Source organism: Diaphorina citri, unplaced genomic scaffold (assembly GCF_000475195.1).
Source record: "Diaphorina citri unplaced genomic scaffold, Diaci psyllid genome assembly version 1.1 scaffold348, whole genome shotgun sequence".
Lineage (NCBI taxonomy): Eukaryota > Metazoa > Arthropoda > Insecta > Hemiptera > Psyllidae > Diaphorina > Diaphorina citri.
Window position 1 is genome coordinate 182,399 of NW_007377783.1, and position 9,708 is coordinate 192,106.

A 9,708-nucleotide genomic window follows, 5' to 3' on the forward strand; every position below is an offset into this window, starting at 1 on the left:
CTTCAAGATTTCAAGATAAAATTTTCATTTCAGATTTTCGAGTCGTTGGCGTTGGAATTTCCAGGGAAGAATTTTCACGTCGATCGGTCGATCTCTTTTTCATCAGAAAGCCGTGAAGGTTCTCCAACTCGTGGCTTTTAGTTTTATTTGTTGTTTTTAACTTTCCTTAACTCCCATACATCAAAATGGCGACCAAAGTATCAGACATGGTAAGTTTTCTTATCACACGGAAGTTGATGCAAAGTTATGCAACTTTTTCAATTTTCATTCATTTTAGATTTTCGAGTCGTTGGAGTTTCCAGGGAAGAATTTTCACGTCGATCGGTCGATCTCTTTTTCAACAGAAAGCCGTGAAGGTTCTCCAACTCGTGCCTTTTAGTTTTATTTTGTTGTTTTTAACTTCCCTTAACTCCCATACATCAAAATGGCGACCAAAGTATCAGACATGGTAAGTTTTCTTATCACACGGAAGTTGATGCAAAGTTATGCAACAAAATCATGGAAGGCCATGAGACCCTTATCCATCTATGTAATCAAGTTAATTAGTAATCCAAGTATTTCTGTGTGTACCTACTCCTCTTGAGTATCTTGGAATATTGCTTGCGATGCATCTTGTCAACTTAAATGTGCATAGGTACTTACCTCAAACGGAAAAGGCTTCATAAGTGTATTTTGTTGGTGGTTGTTTGATGCCTTGGATTATACCTAATCGGTGACTCATAATGAGTCAGGGAGGTTCCAAGTAAAACAACTAATCATGTAGCTCACTGAGTAATCATAATCTCTAATCGCAGTAGGTAGGTGTTTGGTGTAGACAGTATAATTATTATCTTATCTTATAAGAACAAGTTAGGTAATATAGTGGGTGGCCCAACGTCACAATTTTGGCCAAAAGCTGCATTTATTCAGGAAAGCACCAAATTTGGTATGGACCTTCATTGGGCTGTAAGAAAACCTCTTTTTTAGCCGCCATTTTGGAGAAATCATTACGGTACGGGATTACGGTACATCCTAGAAGAAAAGGGTAAATGTATTGGCCTAAACTGGATTAAAAGAATAGAAAATTAATTTATTTGTCTTATTTAGCCGCCATCTTGTCCATCTGTAATATGGCTTCCTAAATCGCCAAAATATCCATTTTTTTTTAAAGTAGCACACCTGAAAACATGGAATTCAATATGCTATTCCAATATATTGGACTTTTTTTAAGGATTTCTCTATAATAGCAGCAAATCCCGAAAACGCGATCGACCCTTACGGGATTACGGTACATCCTAGAAGAAAAGTGTAAATGTATAATATGTAGGAAATAAAAATACAAACGAAACGAACCGAGCGCTTACAAGGCAGCCGCTCTACCTTCCAAGCTAACTAGGTTGCCCAAAATTTAGCTTTAATAATTTAAATAGGTTACACCCAGTGGCGTAGCGTGGTATAACTCCAAGTGTAGGGCGGACACTAATTTCTATCACAATATCTATCTAATAAGAATACAATAATTATGATTTCTGTGGACACTCAGCAGCTGACACAAGTGCATGAATATCAACATTCACATCTTCGGTACACAAACATAGAAGCTGGATAGGGACTCGTCCGTAAGTTTGGCTCTTTGTTTATTCTTCACAAACTTCATGGTGGAAAACTGTTATTTCTCAACACAAACTGTTATTTCTCATTTTCGTTCATTTTTTTAGGCAAGCCTTCGCGGGCCGCAAAAATGAGCTCGCGGGCCGCATGCGGGCCGCGGGTTGGACAAGCCTGTACTAGGGTATGGTCGAAGGTCGGGACTCCGTTGTGGACGGACGCCTACTAAGGCTCTCAGTCTTGTGAGGAAACTCAATGTCTCCATGGCAGACTTCAACTTTCGTCTCTAAATATATCAAATGTTATTCTGATTAAACCATTTTCCCCCTAAAGAGAACTGGAGATTTGAAAGTAGAGTACCACCCATCTACTTGTTTCAAGGCTGCCACTCAGCATGCTTTTCATTATGTCATCTCTCTAGGAATTATGTCAGCTAATCAACCATTCTTATCTCTCAAACCATTAGTCTAATATTTATCAACCAATAATTGTGAAAGATATTTCATTTTATAATACACACTACCATTGGGGCCATGAGCCTTTAATATTATTTTTTTAGAATCCCTTCAAAGGTATCCCAAACTGACAAAACATATGCCAACATATGTGAGGATTTCTCCCCAAAATGTTTATAATAGCTAGCGTGCCCAGAAAACATCAAAGTATAGGTACATGTGTGGATGATGATTTGATGAATAGTTAAAAGTAATTATAATAAAAACTAACTCAGTCATCATGTCATCAATTATAAATACCTACCTAATTATTTAAGAAAATATCTAAAAGTGATGCACCTCACTCCAGTTCCAGGCCTGTGATGTAATGACAGATTATGTCATGATGTGTAGTGTGTCAATGTCAGGTAGTAATAAAACCCATCCCATGTATCAGATAATAGTTCAAATTTTGATAATCTATTTTCTGTTTGTATAGAGTTTTACTGGGTGATGGTTTGAAGAAAAGCTTCTGAGTAGGTCTTGAATACAGCTTGACATCAGTCATGATTATGATATACATACAAAGACACACAGTATACTTCTTGTCATGCATCTGTCATTATTGTACACATTTTGAAAATTTAAAAGCCACAGAGTATGTTGACTGGTATTTAAGTCATTGTATTCATTCCCCTCTTTTGTTAGGTATAAATATATTCCCTCCCATAGGATAAGGGGTAAGGAAATGAAAAAGTGAGAGAAGTAGCTTTTTTACTTGCTGTTTTTGGTGTTACCATTGTTTTGGGCCCAAATAACTAGTGAGAAAATAAAAATAACAAATGTACATTCTATATTTTTCCCCATTGTGAAAATTTCATTTTTTAAGAAGTCCACACACAATGAATTACTTAATCATGGTATGCATTAATCATACATAGGTACATAGCTGAATCACCTTGTATCGACAATTCAACATCGATGACGAAATGTTGCTGTTAGTCATTTTTTAAGAAGTCCACACACAATGAATTAATCATGGTATGCATTAATCATACATAGGTACATAGCTGAATCACCTTGTATCGACAATTCAACATCGATGACGAAATGTTGCCGTATTTTAAAATCTAAATCCACTCGACCCTGAAATCTACTCAATCCACTGGGCTTTTAACAGTAGCTCTAGATTCCAAGCCTAGATAATATTGAGTCCCCAAGATTTCTCCCCAAAATGTTTATAATAGCTAGGGTGCCCAGAAAACATCAAAGTATAGGTAAGTACATGTGTGGATGATGATTTGATGAATAGTTAAAAGTAATTATAATAAAAACTAACTCAGTCATCATGTCATCAATTATAAATACCTAATTATTTAAGAAAATATCTAAAAGTGATGCACCTCACTCCAGTTCCAGGCCTGTGATGTAATGACAGATTATGTCATGATGTTCCTCTATCAAACCTATTTTTTTTTTTTTAATCATCGTTTATATTTACAGATCCTGAAGGCTAAATGAAAATTACTTACCTGTCAATTTTAAAACTTTCAATTTATTTTAAAAAGTCGAAAAATAATCTGGATAATAAAATGCAAAGTCAGCTGATTTCTTCTTCCATTTGCTAGTTCAAATGCTAATAATAATAAAAAAGTGGATTTGTTGAATTCATGATGTGTAGTGTGTCAATGTCAGGTAGTAATGAAACCCATTCCATGTATCAGATAATAGTTCCAATTTTGATAATCTATTTTCTGTTTGTATAGAGTTTTACTGGGTGATGGTTTGAAGAAAAGCTTCTGAGTAGGTCTTGAATACAGCTTGACATCAGTCATGATTATGATATATGTACGTACAAAGACACACAGTATACTTCTTGTCATGCATCTGTCATTATTGTACACATTTTGAAAATTTAAAAGCCACAGAGTATGTTGAGTTGTTGACTGGTATTTAAGTCATTGTATTCATTCCCCTCTTTTGTTAGGTATAAATATATTCCCTCCCATAGGATAAGGGGTAAGGAAATGAAAAAAGTGAGAGAAGTAGCTTTTTTACTTGCTGTTTTTGGTGTTACAACTGTTTTGGGCCCAAATAACTAGTGAGAAAATAAAAATAACCAATGTGCACTATATTTTTCCCCATTGCGAAAATTTTCAAGTCATTTTTTAAGAAGTCCACACACAATGAATTAATTATAGTATGCATTAATCATACATAGGTACATAGCTGAATCACCTTGTATCGACAAGACATTGACGACGAAATGTTGCCGTATTTCAAAATCTAAATCCACTCGACCCTGAAATCTACTCAATCCACTGGGCTTTTAACAGTAGCTCTAGATTCCAAGCCTAGATAATATTGAGCTATAACCTGCAACATCTGTATTGACATTAGATCTTGGAGAATCCAAGCCTAGATAATTGAGAACCTCTTCCCCATTGCCTCTGTGAATCGATATATTTAAAAAGTAATTATTTTGAACAAGGGCATAGATAATTGGCTGTGTGTTCGTCAGGTAAACGTAGACGTCATTGTGGAAAACAATATTTTGAACAATGTGAGTGCTGAGGAAAGGTGAGGTGAGGTGCTGGCTGCGAGATATAATATTCTGATTAGAACATAATTACCTAAGTACATATTAGCGTTATAAGGGCATAGATAATTGGCTGTGTGTTCGTCAGGTAAACGTAGACGTCATTGTGGAAAACAATATTTTGAACAATCTGAGTGCTGAGGAAAGGTGAGGTGAGGTGCTGGCTGCGAGATATAATATTCTGATTAGAACATAATTACCTAAGTACATATTAGCGTTCAGCGGCGTAGCTTGTGTGGAATGCTTGTAGTACTGTATTAGTAGTATTTTGTACATGGTAGAAGATATCGAAAAAAGACCCAGTACTTATTCATATTAATCATAGTCGTCATACTATTCATATTCATCATACTTAAATACCAAAAGGTATAGGTACTCCTTATTCATACTACTAAATGAAACTAAAAAGTCCTCAACAAACCTAAATAGTTTTGTAAGTTCACTTGGTGAAAATATGCAAGTACCCACAGAACTGAACTGACAGTAGTCACTCTGCAAAACCTCGAAATTCCCTCTTTGTTAAGGTGTGTCCAAACATAGTCGTACACTGCCTCGACAACATAGATTCACCTCTTTATCTCGTCGATCGGACAATGTGGCGACACAACTTTGAACTTTTTTTATGTACCTTTGTACATAAATGTCATCGATAGATTTTAAAGTGAGAATTATGAACAAGTAAATGTGCTCCTTTCTTATGTGCAATTTTTTACACTGATGATGCCAGCAATGGCGAAACATGTCTGCATGTTTCAATAAACAATAAAAAAAACCTCCTCCCAACTGTGAAGAGTAGAAGTTACTGGTGTGGTGTGCTTCTTTTAAAGATGAATATTCACAAAGTCACGTCAGAATCTATCAGCAAGTAAAGACAGACAAACTATGCAGTTATGCAAGTACATATGTGCTGTGTGAGTAATTTTGCTTTAGCTGTATTTTATTACGACTTTTTTTCTCACTCATCATACTATTTTGGACGAAAGGCGCCACCACACCCTAGTTGCATTAGATTATTTGAAATTTAATTCAGTCAAAGTTGGCTGAACCAATAAGATTGTAAGATTTCGCTGTGTTTACGTCCAAAGCAGAATCTCATTGGTTCGTCCATGTTTAACTGGATTAAATTTCACATAATATAATCGAATATAACTCCGCTCACTCACTCACTCCGATGGCGTATTAGGGATATGTGAATCCCGTGCCGACCAGTCTGCTTGTCTATGTTGTGTCAACTCCTCCCAGTCGTTCAGCCCCCATCTGTTGCAATATTACTCCGTTGCCAGTCCAAACTAGTCCAAAGAGAAATTTCGTATGATGACGGAAAAAAAGTCACATAATAAAATACAGCTTTAAGCAAGGTCTTCTGTAAACAACATGCATTGTATTCTGTTCTTATACCCATAAAATACACGAGACCTTGTTTAGACCGCTGGGGTAAAGGGACTTTTTAGTCTCATTCGAGCAGGATAAACAAGGTGTATTCTATTCTTTTGCTGATCGATAAATATGTCGCTTGTGATGTTGCAGGAGCTGGCCTCCGAGTTCCCGGATGTGGTGTTCCTGAAGGTGGATGTGGACGAGAGCGAAGACATCGCCATGGGATTCCCTCTTTGTTAAGGTGTGTCCAAACATAGTCGTACACTGCCTCGACAACATAGATTCACTTTTTAGTCTCATTCGAGCAGGATAAACAAGGTGTATTCTATTCTTTTGCTGATCGGTAAATATGTCACTTGTGATGTTGCAGGAGCTGGCCTCCGAGTTCCCGGATGTGGTGTTCCTTTCACTTTTTAGTCTCATTCGAGCAGGATAAACATGGTGTATTCTATTCTTTTGCTGATCGGTAAATATGTCACTTGTGATGTTGCAGGAGCTGGCCTCCGAGTTCCCGGATGTGGTGTTCCTAACAAGTAAATGTGCTCCTTTCTTATGTGCAATTTTTTACACTGATGATGCCAGCAATTGCGAAACATGTCTGCATGTCACAATAAAAAAAAACCTCCCCCAACTGTGAAGAGTAGAAGTTACAGGTGTGCTTCTTTTCAAGATGAATATTCAGAATCTATCAGCAAGTAAAGACAGACAAACTATGCAGTTATGCAAGTACATATGTGCTGTGTGAGTAATTTTGCTTTAGCTGTATTTTGTCAAGTCAACTGCCAAGGTGAGTCGTGTCAATTATTATTTACTCGAAAGTTTATATGGGTAAAGAGCGTCACTGATTTTCTAAATCCCCTTTGGGGGTGAGCTATTCATTTCTATCCAAAGTCACAACTTTGGGTCGGGGTTGTGTTTTTTGGGTCTCTAGTAAGCTATTCGCTTACGAGGTAGACGCACTACTCTCCAAGCATTTGGCTGACGCCCAAAAATGTCGGTATTTCGCAAAGTAAGTGGTTTTACTTGTAACTGATTGTCTATGATTTCCGTTTCTGTTTCAGGTGGAACAGTTCTCCGGTGCTAACTTTGACAAGCTGAGGTCAACTGTGCTTGCCAACAGAAGTTAAACTGCATGCTGCATCTCACATTCCATGTCATGTTTTTTATATAGGTACTTCTACCTTCTTTACTATGTTCAATATATATTTTTATATTTATAATTTAATGTAAAACAGCCACCGCCGACTTCACCTACTTATTTGAAACTCATCGCGAACAAAAACAAAACTTGCTACACCTGTCAAAATATTTCTTGGCGCCCGCCTACTAAATTGTTTCAATTTTTTGCGAAGCAACTCATGCATTGTCAAATTTCTCTTTTTTTTCCTCTTTCCGAACCATGATTCACAAAGTAATAAAATTGAAACGCTCATTTTTTCTCTTACCGATATATGATTAAAAAAATACTACGCTCAGCCTATTGCCCGCCTACTAAATTGTTTCAATTTTTTTGCGAAGCAACTCATGCATTGTCAAATTTCTCTTTTTTTTCCTTTTTTCGAACCATGATTCACAAAGTAATAAAATTGAAACGCTCATTTTTTCTCTTACCGATATATGATTAAAAAAATACTACGCTCAGCCCATCAATAAGGTAGTAAGTGTACAATGCATCCAATAAGCTTTGAGCTTTTATACTTAAGTGCCTGATTAAACATTGAATCCAAAGACAAAGAATCGCAGTACTCTTTACTTATACTCAAGGTTTTCACACATTGCTGTCTTTATTCTCGCGTTTTATTCTCTATATTTCTCTCCATTTCCGTACTTACATGACTGGTCTGCTTTATTTAGATACGTAAATTACGTGAGGTTACCAATCAATATCCCGCGAGATTTTCTTTTTTATCTTTTTTTTTCGGCTTGATATTTTAGAAAAATATTTTGTTGTTTTATGCCAGCCAAATCGTAATTTGGAAATATTGTTATCGTTCGAAATTTGTGATGAAAGGTCAACCTGTTTGTACGTCTGTAGTTTATCTCAACACACTTGCAGTCCAGTGAACTTTTGGTACTGTTTCTGAATATCTGAAGACTTTGTAACCTGAAGTTGAGGCTCAAATCAAACAAAATGTGATTGAAAGAAGAAATAAAAGCAAAGGTACAAACCACCATCACCACAATGTTTGTATTTTTATTTGTACCCACCTAGAATATTTTTAATTTTTACAGGCTGGTTTTCCTTCCCTAGGAAATATTGAGATGACGATATAGATGAGTAAAAAAAACAAAAAACTGTAGGTATTGGGGGAAAAACGAGACACAATCAATAATACATCTTAGCTGTAATCAAGTGGTTGTGTAGATGTGATACTTGGGGTTTATTTTCCTTGTGGGAAACTGATAACTGCTTCATTCTGTTTCTGCGGAGTAGCGGTCAGTTTCCCAAAAGGAAAAAAAAATACACCTACATAATTATTTCAACAGACCAAGGAGAAAGGAAATACCCATTTATTTTGAAGTAATTTTTTTACCTCTTAGGCATCAGCTCTCTTGTGTGAGAGACGATTTCATGTAAAGGTAAGAAAAATATGATAAACTTTTAAAACGCATCTCGAAAATGATAAAATGTTTCTCTTATCAATAAAATGGGAGGAAAACTCGTCATGCAGGTCAGTGACCCGTGATAACAGTCTTCATCAGGCCCATCTGCCTTCAGGTACAGGACATTTGAAAAGACGTTGCCGTCGTGAGTGTTTTGTTGCCGGCCAGGCTTCGTGTGAACGGATTTTATTCAAATCAGCTGAAGACGCCATCTTGTTTTTGAATATACGGCATCATAACAAAACACATTTTCCCAAAAATTTCCTTCTTTTTTTTTCGTTTTCCAATTTCCACAACTTCTTTCTACTCTTTTTTAATTTCCCCATTTCCTCGAGAGGATTTTAATCTTGAGTGTTAAAGTCAACTATGAACAAAACAATATGGTAGTTTTTCAACATTAGAGACAAAAGTTGAAGTCTGCCATAGAGTCATTAAGGAATTTGTCAAAGTTATAGAAGGTTTTATTTATTCTATAACTTTAACGAATTCCTTAATGTCTCCATGGCAGACTTCAACTTTCGTCTCTAATTATATCAAATGTTATTCTGATTAAACCATTTCTAGAAAATATCTACATAGATAAGAACTTAAAAACTAATTATTACTTAGAACTAAAAAACAAAGTCAACTATGAACAAAACAATAATAACTTTAACGAATTCCTTAATGTCTCCATGGCAGACTTCAACTTTCGTCTCTAATTATATCAAATGTTATTCTGATTAAACCATTTTCCCCCTAAAGAGGACTGGAGATTTGAAAGTAGAGTACCACCCATCTACTTGTTTCAAGGCTGCCACTCAGCATGCTTTTCATTATGTCACCTCTCTAGGAATTATGTCAGCTAATCAACCATTCTTATCTCTCAAACCAATAGTCTAATATTTATCAACCAATTGTGACAGATATTTCATTTTATAATACACACTACCATTGGGGCCATGAGCCTTTAATATTATTTTGATTATGTCACCTCTCTAGGAATTATGTCAGCTAATCAACCATTCTTATCTCTCAAACCATTAGTCTAATATTTATCAACCAATTGTGACAGATATTTCATTTTATAATACACACTACCATTGGGGCCATGAGCCTTTAATATTA

At 35.9% G+C, this 9,708-nt stretch overlaps 1 long non-coding RNA gene across 1 annotated transcript; it reads left to right on the forward strand.

Annotated features, from left to right (window-relative positions):
* Positions 1-6,751: 6,751 nt before the first annotated feature.
* On the forward strand, positions 6,752-7,446 carry LOC113466871. Its single transcript, XR_003391141.1, has 2 exons — positions 6,752-6,784; positions 7,059-7,446. It is a non-coding gene; the product is annotated as an uncharacterized LOC113466871 (long non-coding RNA).
* The last annotated feature ends 2,262 nt before the right edge of the window (positions 7,447-9,708 follow it).